General features: G+C 33.9%; 1 protein-coding gene across 3 annotated transcripts in view; it reads right to left on the bottom strand.

Moving 5' to 3' along the window:
• Window positions 1–16,421, bottom strand: part of LOC140688977 (uncharacterized) — a 162,189-nt gene that overhangs the window by 45,151 nt on the left and 100,617 nt on the right. For all 3 annotated transcript variants that reach the window (XM_072948968.1, XM_072948967.1, XM_072948969.1), the window contains exon 3: window positions 3,429–3,551. The gene's annotated coding sequence lies outside the window, so the exon portion shown is untranslated. The remainder of the gene's footprint in view (window positions 1–3,428; window positions 3,552–16,421) is intronic.

Here is a 16,421-nt window from a genome sequence, read left to right on the forward strand (position 1 = left end):
CTACTCCTAGGGATATATCTGGAAAAGATAAAAACTCTAACACAAAAAGATACATGTATCCCAATGTTCATAGCAGCACTATTTACCATAGCCAAGACACGGAAGCAATCTAGATGCCTGCCAACTGATTGATGAATAAAAAAGATGTGATATAGATAGACAGATACAATGAAATATTATTCAGCCATAAAATGAAATAATCCCACTTGCAACAATATGAGTGGACACAGAGATGATCATATTAAGTGGTGTAAGTCAAAGACAAATACCATAAGGTATCATTTATATATGGAATCTAAAAAACTCATACAAATGAAGTTATTTATAAAACAGAAACAAAATCACATACAAAGAAAACAAACTTATGGTTACCTAAGGGGAATGGGGGGAAAAATAAGGAGTTTGGATTAGTATATATACACACTACTATATATAAAACAGAATAGCAAAATTGATCCTGTTGCATGGTGCTGAGGCCTCTGCCAAAGTTATTTCTTTGCCATCAGTATTTACATAAGTAACCTGAATACCTAGTCCTGGACATTTGGCTGGAGTATTTTCTGCAATTTTTGCAGGGTAAGAGAAGAAAGTGGTAAGGTGGGTATTTAAGAGATTCTCTGGGGAAGCCGAAAGAGTTTCAAGGATTAAAGGAACTTGTTAAGGGTTGAATTTGGGGAAGAGGGATTTGAGACAGGGGTCCAGAGATCTAAAAGATCTTCTGAAGGGTCAGACAGGGAGTTTGGGATAAATAAGAGTGAAGGAGCATGGAGAAGGGGAATTTACTGTGGTGTGGAATTTAACTTTTGTTTTGAACCTCATTTCCATTCTTTAATTTTGTTTAAAGTGTCCATAAGGCTACCCAAACGATCTTTTTTATCCTTCTTTCAATTTGATCATTCCATAGGTACCAATAGGACATGTATTTAGGATGAGAGCTCTTTAAAATTATTTTTTTTCCAAATATAAAAACTTTTTCAAATCAAAGGATCTATCACCTGGCCACTAACAAATAGAATTTTTAAAGGTGTACCCCTTTCAATAGTGACCCAATCCAGTAAGCCTTTCCATAGAAAGACTTAGAGGTAACTTTCCATACTTAGAATACATTGTCCTCATGGATGCAAAAGATCCCTGGAGGTGGTGCAGCCCACATGATCCAAAAAGTCACTCATAAAGAAAGATCAAGAAAGCAAAGACCTCTCTCTGACTTCAGCCTATACTAGAAAGCTACAGTAATCCAAACAGTATGGTAGTAGCACAAAACCAGACACCTAGATCAGTGGAACAGAATACAGAGCTCAGAAATAAACCCACACACTTATGGCCAATTGATTTATAACAAAGAAGGCAAGAATATACAATGAAGAAAAGACTGTCTCTTCAATAAGCAGTGCCAGGAAAACTGGACAGCTACATGGAAAAGAGTGAAATTAGAACACTTCTTCACACCATATACAAAAGTAAACTCAAAATTGATTAAAAACCTAAATGTAAAACCAGAAACCATGAAAATCCTAGAAGAAAACATAGGCAGAACACTGTTTGACAAAAACTGCAGCAATATTTTTTTTGGATCTATCTCTTAAAGCAAAGGAAACAAAAGCAGAAATAAACAAATAAGGCCTAACTAAACTTAAAATCTTTTACAAAGCAGAGGAAACCATTCACAAAATGAAAAGACAACTTAGTAAATGGGAGAAAATATATGCGAATGGTATGATCTATAGTTAATATCCAAAATATATAAACAGCTCTATAATTCAATATTAAAAAAATTGATTTAAAAATGTGCAGAAAACCTAAATAAACCTTTTCCCAAAGACATACAAGTGGCCAAAAGGCATGTGAAAATTTGCTCAACATTGCTAATCATCAGAGAAATACAAATCAATGCCACAGTGAGATACTACTTTACACATGTCAAAATGGCTATTATTAAAAAAGAACACAAATAACAAATATCAGCAAGAATACAGAGAATAGGACCGTCAGTGCTTGGTGGTAATGTAAATTGGTACACTGTGGAAAACAGTATGGAGGTTCCTCAAAAACTAAAAACAGAACTACCATATGATTCAGCAATTCTAGTCCTGGGTATATATACAAAGAAAACAAAAACACTAATTCAAAAAGATACATACACCTCAATGTTCATAGCAGCATTAATTAAAATGATCAAGCTATGGAAGCAACCTAAGTGTACAACAACAGATACATTGATAAAGAAGATGTGATATATATACACAATGGAACACTACTCAGGCATAAAAAAGAATGGAATTCTGCCATTTGCAACCACATGGATGGACCTGGAGGGTATTATGCTCAGAAAAATAAGTCTGATAGAAAATGAAAAACACTGTATGTTATTATTTATATGTGCAATTTAAAAATAAAACAAACAAATATATATAACAAAATAGAGACTCACAGACAGAGAACTAATGGTTACCAGTAGGGAGAGGGAAGTGGGGAGGGGCAGGAAGAGTTAAGGGGTTAAGAGGGACAAACGATTACGTATAAAATACATAAGCTGCAAGGACATATTGTGCAGCATAGGGCATATAGCCAATATTTTATAATAACTGTAAGTGGAGAAAATCTATAAAAATTTTGAATCCCTAAGTTGTACACATCTGAAAATAATATTATAAACCAACTATATCTCAAATTCAAAACGAAAGCCACAACCTTTTTATCACAAATGGTAATGACAGTGTTTGTGAGAACTCGTGTCTCCAGCATCCCACAAATGTAAGACGCTTCCAATCACAGATCTGATAATCTGACACCGGACAGCCAGTATCGAGACACAGCTTTTCCAGCACTGACAAGGCAATGAGGGTAGAGATGACAAAGGCCCTTTAAGGGCTGAGAACTCATACTAAGACAGACTCCCCCAGAGCTGGCAGAGTAAGACGGAAAATGCTGCGAGCCCACTCTGTGTCTTAGGTTCCTCCTCTGGTGGCTAGCTACCTGATGCAGGCCCAACAGCTTCCTTTCCGGTTGGCAGAGGGCAGGAGGTTACAAGCCAGGCTCTCAGAATATGAAACAAGGTAAAAGGAGAACTTCATCTAGTATTTTTACCAGCAAGCCACAGCAAAGTTTGTCCAAACAGGCTCCAATCCAGCGAGAACTGTATACTCACCTATCTGTGATACCAGCTCAAACAACAGGCTGATAAGACCCATAAGGAAAACAATGTCTATCTCTGGGACAGAAAAGAGCAATTAAAACAAAGAGCTCCTCGGAAGGGCATCTTCTCTGTTCTACCAGCAGAGAGCATTGCAAGAGTGGGGCCCTGTGTCCTTTCACTCAGAGGCCTCACCGTCACGCCTGGTGGCTGGGTTCTGGCTTTTGTGTCCAGAAAAGAAGATACCAGCTTGATAACTTTGCAGCATAAAACAAACAGCACAAGAATCACTTACCTTTTGCTGACTATTTTAGGTGTCCTAAGTGAGTGGGGAGTCCCAGCCAATGATATTCCATCCTTGCCACCGTAATTGTAGGGATGAAAAATACATTTCCTCCACCTCCTTAGGTTCTGGGTCCTATGGATTGGAATGACAAATGACATATTAACAGGAGAAGAACATGTAAAGTTTATTTAATGTTTTTACATGTACACAAGAGCTTTCACAGGAAAAATGAGGACTCAAAGAAGCAGTTAGGGCCAAGAGCTTATATAGCTTTTTAACAAAGAATGATAAAATTGTGTAGATGTGACGATACAAAGGAAAAGGGGGTTACATGTCTAGTGGAGATGAATTCTGGGAAAGTGACTAAGAAATCTACGGGGAAAATTAATGGAAGATAAAGGTTATTTTAGGTTTGTGTGTACACATCCATTTCACCACTGACCTCCAATCTCCCATAGAGGAATGCTCTTTTCTTTCCAGTACAGGAAGAACAACTTTCTCGTAGGAAATTCTATAACCTAATTTTAAGTAGAAAGGAGGAGGTCAGGGAGTCCTTCCTGCATCTGTTGTTTCTCAAGTGTCTTCAGCTCTGAACTGTCAATATGCCAAAGTGGCTTATTTTGGGGTGGCATATTCTGAACCTCTTAACACATACACACAATCTTGGGACTCTTGCATATTTTTCTGGAGGGAGCAACCAGAAATATCAATTTAAGTTGCATTGACAAGATTGCACCTAAAAAGGAAAAAAAGGTTTTTTTTCTGTTTTTTTAGCTCCAAGCAGATATTTTTATGTGAAAGGGTACATTTTTAAAGAACTGTGAGGGAGTTATGTGCAAAAATTCTGTTCATGTATAACAGCATTTGTTCTAATACCTCTCACACATCACTTTTAAAATGTACCCCTTTTTGCTTTATACATTGTTGTCTTGGGAGGCACTGTGACTTGGTAGGGAGTGGGTATTAGCAGGGGGAAAAAAAAACTTGCTACCAACAAAAAGCTTTAACAAAAATGGTAATTTAAAAATGATGAAACATACAGACAGATGATAGATGGCTAGATGACAGACAGACAGCAGATAGAGGATAGATACCTTTATACTTCATAGCTTGTTTTGAAGAAAATAAACAAATTAAAACCCTTAAAAACCAAGTGAAGATTTCAGATTTGATGAGATGTCAAAACAACATTATTCATTATGCAATTTTCTGTTCACAACTGATCTCCTAAATCCTTTTATGATACTGTATTGGAATGAAGTCTGATACACAGTGTATAAGAATACCAGTACAATATGCAGAACACTTGCCTTTGACCAAGAAAAAGAAACTATTTACATTAGTATATGCCCAACCACTGCTTTTTACAAAAGAATAATGATGTCAGGAACTACAGGGTTTTTGTTGAAGAGTCTCTGGTCAAAAGCAAAGGACATTTGATAGTTAAATCCAAGGCGGGGACAGGAAATGAATGAAGACAAACAAGAGGAAATGATTATTTGATTGTGGCTGAAAGATTAGAGCACACAAAGCCACACAGATTAGCAAACCAAAGTGCCAGCATTCCTTCTGAGCTGTAATTTGCTGAGAACAAAAGAGCACTAACTGGGTAGCCTTAAATCACAATGCCTGCTAATTGCCAGTGACAAAAGTAAGGCTCCCGCTTCTAACCCCCACACCTCCTACCGCAGTTCTGTGAACACCACTCGTGAATCTGCCCACTCTGCTTCCCTATGATAAAGGCACTCCGGGAAGTAGCAAAGGTGTTTTGGATGCTTCTGTATTTAAAGATAGACAGATCTAATCAAAGCAAGGAACAAATGAATCAGAAAACTTTTTTTTTAACAAGTTATTTGTATTATAACTTGTCTGTCAGTCTTTCTAAATTATGAACCCATGGAGACACTTTCTTTCAATAAAAGCTTTATGATTAAACACCTGATAAAGTGCCACCACATGGTACAACCAATGCTTAATATTGTGGTAAACAGAAACACCTCATAGGCTTCATGGGATTTGAAAACAAATCAGGGAGTGCAATTAAATTTTTGTATGGGGCCCTCCTATTATGTTTCAGAATTCCATACTTACTACTCGTTCCTTTTAAATAAAGGGTACACTTTATCTAAATTAATCAATATATTTGTTTTTGGTAAGAAAATCTGGAGATACCCGACAGGAAACTAACAAAAATGATTTTTTTTAAGGTCTTAATATATACTCTAAAACTCTTCCTTGTGGTTGCTACTTATAAGTTAATAAATATTTAATAATCAGTTTTGTTGTAAAGTCAGGGAAGTCTATACTCCCATTTAGGGAAAAATGTTCACTTTTCTCTTTTATTCCCTCAAATCTCAGATACTCCTTTTCTTTTTTCTGCCTCTGATAAGTATCCTACAACGTCTTATTGGGTTTCTTTTCCAGTATTGGTGCTTTTGTTTTTGGAAGTTTATTAATTACTAATTATAATTCTTTCATTGGCAAACGGCCATTCAGGTCATCTTTTTCCTCTTTGTATGCTTTTGTAGATTGTGTCTATCAAGACATTAGTTCATATCATCTAAGTTACCAAATTTGTGGGCAAAGAGTTGTTCATAGTATTTCTGTATTATACTATTAATGCCCATGGAATCAGTAGTGATGAACAATCTACTTTCTAACATTGGCAAAGATTATTTATGTTCATAAAATCATGACATTTATCCATATGATAAAAATCACAAGACCAAATAGGACCAAAATGGACTAATACTTAAAATTGTGCAAAATTTATCCAAATACATTGTCGAGTATAAACTCAGAATTATTCATTAAAGATCACTTATCATCCTCATTTTAAAGGTGAAGGAGAGGAGACCCAGAGAGGCAGAGACCTTACTTTGGTTCAAATAGTGATTAAGCAGTAAAATCAGGATATAGATTCAGATGTTTTTTTTTTTTAATTGTTATTACTATGTGTGAACTTAGATTTTGTAATGCTGATAAGAGCTTTATTCACATTATTTAAACTGGAGATAAATAAATAACTGTATCATACTCCTTATTTTTCAAAGAAAGAAAATGAGGCCCAAAGATCTAAAACGATATGAATAAGGCCCAAAGAACTTTTCTAACACTGAGTGTTCAATAAATTAACCCACTCAATTCTACAACTAAAACTAACCCTAAACTTACCCTTGACAGTTTCTAACCCTTAGCTAAAACTGTATCTTTCTACAGCAATCTTAAAAATGGTTGTCTAAAACAATCAAGTTTTCTACATCAAATCAAGTTTAGTGACTTTCTTAACGGAAAACTGCTTCAGCAGTTAAGCTTGCTTAAGCTCTTTCAACATAGGATGAAAGTTAGTACTAAAATATTTTAGTATTTTGAAATAAAATATCCAGATGACATTAGAAATGAATTTCACTTTTGTTTACCCAGATTTCAGACAAATCAGTATTATAACAAAATTTTAGCCAAAAAAACCCACAACAAACTTATCAAGTTGTATGTTTAAGTAATATCTAAAACTATATTAATCAAGTGTTTTTTTTCTAAAAACTTGAAGTTAGGAGAAAATATTCTTTTATCTAGAAATATTCTTTTATCTGCATTAAATAGATCATATTCAAAAGTACAGAATTTGAGGAAAGCACTATTTTTAAAACTTAAAAAAATATGCATGGGTTATAAAATATTTTTTATAGTTCTCATTTTTCTCTAACTTTGAAACAATATTTGATTTTTATATCAATGCCAGAAAAAAGTGGCCCATGATATTGTCATCTAATAATCTGAGACTTAGTCTAAAAACTTAATAGAAACTTGGCCTTTATAAGAATTATTTTCCTCCCAAGTTTTCTAATTGTGTTTCACTCACTGATTACTTAAAGTTAACCAATTATTTTTCCCAGAGCAAAGACTCATTTTGTTAATGGAGTTAAGACTCAGCCTTTTAAATACTGACATCAATATTTCTTACAATTATACTGAGCTATTTTTAAGTACTAATGTCCCTCTTGTCAATAACTTTAATCTTAGCTCTATATTAATGGATAAGACAATAGTGATAAAGGAAACTAGTTGCCCAAATCTGTCTAGATTCTTTGACTTGATCATACGTAGTTCAAATACAACTATAGCCACAGAAACTGAAAACAGTAAGATTTTAGTTATTAAAAGCTTGAAATGAAATACCACTCCTTCCATCTTGGTTTATTTCCTAACTCTTAGATAGGCTGAAAAGAATAAAGAGACTTCGTCACTCCCTTAGTTCACCTGAAGGGAATCCCTTTGTACCCAAACCAAACGGCATTAGATGAAACCAAGCAGAGAAAGTGCATGAACTGTGGCTGATTCAGGAGATAGCTTTCACTTCCATAAGAACAATACTCTGGCTCTCTGCCTTCCAACTTCTGAATCCAATCATGGCTCCTAGGCACTAAATCCATCTCCTGCAATTTTAAAGATGGAGAACCACATATATAATTGATAGCTTAACAACAAATGCAGGCCTCACAAACAGGTCCATCAGATGAAGAGTCACTCCTGAGATTCAGTCAACAAGCAATTTATTGCATTCAGATGCCTCTGCTTGTTGACAGGTTTCTGAGAACTCAGGAGCTATTTAGGATTCAAAATTTAATCTCCTTACGTGATGAAACAAGTAAACAGAATACAGAGGGATAAAAATTCTCTGAGTTATTTATTCAGTGAGGGCTAAGAGATATTCAGAAGACAACTATGGATGTAATTAATCATAGAATTATAAAAACTTGCAAACTTTAGATATGTGGACTTTTCTTTAAATAAATGACAAACAGCTAATAAATGGAATAAACCCAAATCATGGGCTTAGATCTTTGCAGTCATTTCAACTAATACCAAAAGAAAAGATTATAGAAATCTAAAAATATCAAATTTGGATAAATAAGAAAGCTTTTCATAAATAATTTTAAAATTTTAAAAAATTAGAAAAATTGATCCTTGTATGCAGCACTTGGAAAAAAAGTTGTATTCTCAAAGGGATGGCATTATCCCTAATTAAATGAGAAAAAAATCAAAGTGCTATGTAACAGGTAAATGACTCAAAAGGTAACCCATATTTTAACACTGCATAATTATTTTATTCTCCTCATGTGAATGCATATAACTCTTTTTTTAAGTAAAGGTTTATTAAAATGATACTTGTAGAGTACTCTTGGTACATTATAAAATTGATTTGTAGGGCTAGACATGGCTATTAGGTAATTGCTAGTCTGCTTTTTTCAGAACATTTCATTTTTATCATTGTATTCTAAGATGAAGATTATACTATTCTAAAATTCTAGAATGCATTTATTACTTCTCAAATGTATAATATGTTGATATTTTGTAGACATTAGGACACAGGGAAATAAATATACAGGGAAATTAAGAAAAAAGTCTGTTTAAAGTATTAAAAACCAAATTCATTATGAAATTTGAAATATCTGGAATATTTTCTTAATATAACTACCACTTATCTTATTAAATCTCTTCTATAATTTAAACACAGGGTTACTCAAACATACACTAACCTCACTTTCCAAAAAGCCAGAACAATGAAGAGAAATTGAGATGTATAGCTAAGTACATTTTCTTCCAGAAATGCACTTATGAACAGCTGGCTGTGTTTACAAAATTAAATGAAGTGCTTCAGTGCAGAAGATTGTGAGTCTTCACAACATTTAAAGGTGATAAGAAAAGTGAAAACTATTGGCTCAGTGACATAACTACACATATATTGGTTAGAAAATAAAAACATAAATAAATAAAAACAATGATGCTGTGTTTTTAAACTTTGTCCTCTTTCAGATTACTCAACCAGAAATTTAGGTTGTTTAGAGAGCATCAGTAAATGTTCTCAAACTATGAACATGAATAAAATCTTGAAGTGGAATGCATAGTATAGAGGGTTAGATAGGAAACTCCAGGTATTTCCAGCTGAGGGATGGATGAACTGCAGGATCAGTGATCTCTACCATTTAAGGAAGTAAATAAAATATGGCAATGGTCAGTTACGCAGAAGTGCAGTTGTGGAGGTCTCTGGGAGAAGAGCTGATGACATTAGGAAATGAGTATAACATTTCTCTCACTATTAGACAGCAGCAGCTTTAAGGGGCATCCATGCACTGTCAGAACACAGTGAATAATCCACGGAATAGAGGTCAAAGTTTACTCAGTTGCAAAGACATCAACAGAAAATGGAAAGCAAGGGCAAAGAGTTTTTAAAATTAATAGGCCTGATTGTGTAAAGAGAGCAAATGCAGGGTAAACAGATGAAATAGAAGCAAAGGTCTTTGGACTGAGCCAATAACCTCTTTTTTTTTTTGACTCTCAAGCTTCTATTACTTGGCAAATTCAATGCACGGGTTCCTTCCACTTGGCTTAATGCCATAAGCAGATTCACAGTGCAGTTGGATTAATGTGAATGGGGAACTCTACAGCAGAAAGCCTTCATTACATAAATGGTGATATGCAAGTACCAGTGTGCTGATGAAATCAGAGTTGCCATAACACTAAAATATTTATGAAAAACTGGACTATTTATGAAACTAATCACTTCTCAATCATTTCTCCCCTTACTCAAACTGAAAATATAACCACACTTTCCAAATAATTTATACCTAGGTCATTTTCTACCTGGTTTGGAGAAACTACAGAAACAGGAAGAAAAAAAAACAACAAAACAGCAACGGAATAAAATTACAAATACCTGAAAAAGGTTTTGGATAACTTGAAATTTGCTGAAATGGTTTGAGGGAACAGACTATACCACATAGAGATTTTGGCAAATGAACATCTGATGATGAAAAGAGTAGCAAAAATGAATATAAATAAGGATAGCTTTTCAAAAGATGGTTTGACTATCAAAAATTCGAGGAAATTCATTGATAAAATTGTGAAAATTCTGCACTTTAATTAAACTGATATCAAGCTATAAAAATCAACTATACAAATATCCTGATACTATCATAAATTTTGCCCAAAAAATGCTACCACAAAAAAATCTATTCTTTGTTTGTGTTAAATATACATTTGTAGTTATAATCTTGACTTTATTTTTACTAAAGACCAATTTATACTTGTTGATTTTTTTCTAAAGTTAATTCTCAATACTTAAAAAAAAATTCTATTTGTTTAGCTTCCTCTTCCACCTTTTTTTAACCTTTTTTTTTTTTAAGTCACTTTGGATTCCCTTTTTGGCCCTTTATTCTGATATTGATCACAGGCCAATAAGGAGCTTTCTGTACTTTAAAAAATTATTATTTCACTGGTTAGAACCTAATTACATTTGATATAGTTTTGCTTATATTTATTTGGAATGGGAGTCTGGGACATTTATTTATATGTATTTACCTTTATAACTTTTATTTTTAAACTAACATTATTTGGTAGCTTGTTAGAAATGCAGAATAGCAGGTGCCACACCAGACATACAAACTGAGATTTTCCATTTTAAGTATATCCTCCAATGATTCATGTGCACAGTAAAGTTTGATACTCTGGATCAACCCAGAAGGCATGCAAGGCAAATCAGAATCCTTGTTAGTAGCTGGGCGTTAGTAGGTTTCATAAGCTATGCAGGTGATTCAAATACATAGCCAGTGGGTGAACCACCTGCAGGCAAGACCACACATTGGTTAATGTTATGACTTCCTCAAGGGCTCAGTAAAATATCTTGGTGTATATCAGTGGGTCTTTGTCAGGCCCGGAATGGCATTTCCTATACCTCAAAGGCATGATTTGATACAACACGAATTACAAGTACTTAACTTAATTTTGGGATTTCAATTCTGAAATGCCTTCCTCAGTTATGTTCTAAGGCAGATGCTATAATGAAAAAATAAACCCCAGTGACCATGAATAAAGCACAGTGACCTTGAGTTAAAGCTGACAGTGGCCTTTTCTTTATGAAAATAATAGCTTTTCTCACTCACCTTATGAGATGAAATCAAACAAATAACCAAGGAGTCTGCAAATATAAAATGTTTTGTATGGATAGAACAAAACTACAACCTCATCAATACTGTTCCACAGAACAAAGTACATTCTGACCACAGAAAATGGAAACTAAAATCAACAGAACTATATTTGTAAGGGTCCAAAGCTGGGTTCTCGTTGTCCTTAATTCACATGTGTTCCTCATTCTTGAGAAATTCTCAGCATGCACAATGAAAGACACATGTAGCTCTTCGTTTCCTTTCTCAGTAACTTTTTGACTAAGGGAAATTAAATTTCAACTTTAACCTAAGTTGAAATAAAATATTACTTATTTGAGTTTTTTTTCAAAATCACTTATAAATAATGCATTGACTTTAATTGGTTAAGATTCTTGGGCCAAAGGGCTGAGGATAAAACTAGAGCTAAAAGACAGTTCTAGATTATCACTATGCTACATAATACACAATTCATATCTTCTTTATATCACACAGCTGGCTGTTCCTAAGTATACCTGTAGATAGTACAGACTTAGAACAAACTGTAAAAACACTTTCTGTAATTTTTCTGCAAGTCTCTCTTTCTTAAAACTTAGTTAATATAGTAATACCTAGGGCTGCCTCACTGACATGATTTATGCTTTGCAATCATAAAATACTGTATCTAGTCAACTGAATTTTAAGCAGCTAAATGCTAGTCAGAAAATTTTATCCCACTTAGGAATAAGTTCACAGTGACAGAATGTATTTCCCTTGCGAGTCCAGACATTGTCAGTGAGGAAACGCTCTTAGCTGCTCCCGGTCTGGGCTTGAATCTCTAAAGAAAAAGGCACTTACTAAAACTATTACGTGAGTCACTTAAGATATATAGCCCTGACTACCAGTACTTTCTCTATTTTTCACTTCAAAGATGAACAAATGAGAGCTATTCCTCTCCCAGAAAATCTAGGAATGTTTCTTAAAGGTGGGAAGAGCTGAAAGAGAAAGAAAAATCACTGATCACTCAATTTTTGTTGAAGGAGGGGGTTTATTTCTTCTGTTCTGACTTTTAAATATCTGTCCTCACTTAAAATAGCCACTCAAAGACAAGTCAAAGTTTTTTTCCATACTATTAATGCCATCATATGGAAATCCTGAAATTTGATGGAGACCAGAGAATGAACACTCTTTCATTTGTGTTTCTTTCCAGATAAACACTCTTCCAGTGTTTTACGGAAGAAAACTGGTCTTCCATCGAGTAGACCCAAAGTGCCTCAAACAAAATGGATATTTATGAATAAACCTCTTAGGGCGAGAGAGTCATCATTTTGCTTTGTTTCTCTGAGAAGCTCAAGAGAGTTTTGTGATTTACTAGCCGGGGAGTAATTTATTTACTGCTGACAGTTAGGCCCTGAACAAGGAACCAGCACAAACAACAATGTGGAATGGCACTAAATACAGACTGCTAGGATATTATGTCTTCCCTCATGATATCTGGGGGATGACTAGTCAAAAACTGATTTGAATTAGTGTTTTGTTTTCTTTTTTTTAAATCAGGTTATCATGTCAGGGACACTGAGTCTTCAGAGTATTCCTAAAGATTCCTATATTAACTTGACTTCCAAAGAAGAAAACAAAAGAAAACAGAGATTACTTAGGTCTAAAGCTGTACTAGCTGGAAAGAGGTAAATGATTTTGTTGGAAGGATGAAAAAATAATCACGAATACTGACACTCTTACAGCACAGTGCAGGTTTACCCTAAAGAAAGTCCAAGTAGATGCAGGTAAGGGCATCAGGATAAGAAGAAGCACAAACAAGCAATTACAGTCTTAGCGTGTACTGACTCGGTCACACTCAGGCACAGCTTCAACAATACGCTGCCTCCGCACTTCCGTGAGCAAGTTCTAATTTAGAAACTCATCTGTGTAACAAGGTCAAGGCTTGATTCCAGAATGACCCTGAAGTCGTCTTGGCAGGAAGCTCTAAATTACAAGGTATCTACTGTGTAGAGACATCAAGTGAGAGAAATGACATTAAAATAAAAATAAATTGTTTGATGTATGGGACTTCTTTTTAACTTTGTGTTGTTTGTTGACACAGCCATAGGTTTTTGTTTTTATTTTTCAAATATCCAGTGTAATGGTCTTTATTTTTTCAAAGAATGGCTATATTTCAAGAGGAAATTACTCTCCTGTTTTTCCTCATTACTTTTCACTAAAAGTAGTAACTTATTATGTAAAAAATGTGGAAGATTTTGTTCAATCACTTCGGTTTCTCTCTAATGATATGAACAGCTGTTTTTGTTCGTATTTTATATTCCTAACTTTTTCTCCATAGGATCTTTTACTGAAGGTCGTTAGCAACTTCATTATTCAAATTTTGCAATAGTTAAAATATATATTTGAATAGCTTATATGCTAAAATGTCCTTATTCATACATTATTTAACTTTGGCACACAGAATATTGGTTTTATTTCTCTTAAATTTTTTACTCTTTTGTATTTTTTAACTATTGATGGATTACTGACAAATATAATTGCATATGTTTAAAGTGTATAATGTGGTAATTTGAGAAACATCTCTCTCTCTCTCTATATATATATCTCTATCCCATAGGGCATTTTGAACTTTAGATTCATGAACTTGAAAACAAGCAGGTAACAATTAACTGCAACTGATTTCGGGTTTTATATGTACATGTACAATTAATCTGATTTTATTTTCAGTTCTTCATTTATGCATTGTGTGGCCTTAAAACTACTTGACCTCATTGATCTTTACTTCCCTCAATTACTATGTCATAAATCTTTTTTTTTTTTTACCATATTATTATTCTTCAAAGACATAATTTTATGGCCACATATAGTCCAACTGTGTACTTCTGTCCTTTCATATTAAATTGATCCCTTATTGCTGAGCATGTAGCTTTTCCCCCTACTACATAAAAATGTTACAATAAACATTACTGGACTTGCATCTTTGAATGTATATTATACAATCTTCTTAGGGTAAATTTTAGAAGTGGCATTACAGGATCAATGGATATGAAAATTGATACTTTTTAATAGATGCAAATTTTTCATAAATTTAAATTTAAGTGTTTGTTCCTAATTGCTTGGCTATAGGCAGCATCTCAAACATTTAATGAATTAGACAAGATATTTTATGTACCTCTTTGTAGTTCTAGGAATATTTTGATATGTATAGAATATATATATATAATATTCTTTCTTTTTTCCCTTTATCCCTCCCTTATTCACACCTTTCCTTTTCTAGTTCTTTACACTTTTACTTTCAGAATATTTTATAGTATTTACTGAGTATCTATAATATTTTCAATTATTAGAAGATTACAAAATGAATATCATTTGACTTCAAATTGCTACTTATCTGGAATATGAAAAAAAAAAAAAACAGTTAATGGACTATTGTATCTCCCTGAAATTCATATGCTTAAATTCCAACCTCCAGTGTGATGGTATTAGGAGGTAGGGCCTTTGAGAGGTGATTAGGTCCAGAGGGTACAGTCCTCCAGAATAGGATTAGTGGTCTTTAAAATGTAACCCCAGAGAGCATGCTAGCTCGCTTTCCGCCACGTGAGGATACAGTAAGAAAATGACCATCTACAACCCAGCAGTGGACTCTCGTAAGAACCTGGCCCTGCTGGCACTCTAATCTTGAACTTCAGCCTTCAGAACTCTGAGAAATAAATTTCTGTTGATTATAAGCCACCTACTCTATGGTATCCTGCTATAGTAGCTTAAACTGTTTAAGATGATATAGATACATACCTACAAATAGCTACATTACAGGTAGAAGTGTTAAGCACCTTGAAAAAGGCTGTACCCCTCCAAATACCACCCTCCAAGAATGCTTGTTTTATTTTTAATAGTAGGTTCAAGACAGCACAGCAGTTTTACTGAAAGCCCCATCAAATATCCAGTGTCAGTGTAAAATGATACCAGACTCCTGACAGTCAGCTCCCACCAAAACTTAGCCAGGCTTCCTCTGATGAACACATTGTCTTTCTTACAGTTCACCCTGGTAGATACCTTCAGGAACCCTGCCATCTTTACAAGGACACCATGCCTTCAATCAGAAACTCAGAAATCATTTTAAAAGGTCAATGAGACAGGGTCAGTATTTCAGCCCTATTTCATACTGATAATGTTATCAAATATAATTCTCTGCAGAGTTAAAAAAAAAAAAGAATGGAAATACTTATCTGAGACACTGTGTACAGTCAGGAAACACATATGCATGAGAACCAATGTAGCTCCAACCAATACACATGCACAAGTGGATAAAAGTAATATTCACACTATTTAGTATATTCAAATTAAATGATTAAATCTATTAACATTTATATATTGAGTTAATTATTTTCTAGCTAAACAAAGTCATTTCATTATTTTAATGCTTTGGACTCAATTCCTCCCAGTGTCTGCTTTGTAACTGCCATTAACTCAGTCACTGAGGGCAAAAGTATTAAACTGTTTAAGGAGTTATCAGATATAATCACATTGGCAAACTTCTGGGTAGATACTACTTGTATTTTTAAAAGTTGAGTAACTGAACTTTGGTTAATTTAAGTAATTTCTCCTAGTTTATGAAGTTAGTAAATGTGAGAAAATTTGGCCCAAACCAGTCATGTGACTAAGGCAAAAATTAACATGGGAAGGGTGGCATTCAGGCCTCAATCTGGGAAGCCTGATTTCTTAAAGGACAGCAGTGAAAGTCTCCTATAATGATTAGCTTATCCAATTGAGCATTTATAAATATAGATAACTCCTTTTTTAGACACTGAAAAAGTACTTTACCAAAACATGTTTTTATCTGTTACAGAAAAATGCATTAGAATGCTAAAATATTATATGTATGTTTGAAATTACAGAAACTCTAAACTTTTTTTTAGTTATTTTTGAATCATATACTTACTTATCCACTATCAGATCATCTAAAAAGCACAAAAGTAAGTGATGACACAGACATATTTACCATGCTCATGAATGTCCAAGGGACATTAAATAAGGACTTTGAGTAATTTTAAAATAAAATAATACTAAATTTATATTTTTA

The sequence above is a fragment of the Vicugna pacos genome, chromosome 24, assembly GCF_048564905.1.
Source record: "Vicugna pacos chromosome 24, VicPac4, whole genome shotgun sequence".
Taxonomy (NCBI): Eukaryota; Metazoa; Chordata; class Mammalia; order Artiodactyla; family Camelidae; genus Vicugna; species Vicugna pacos.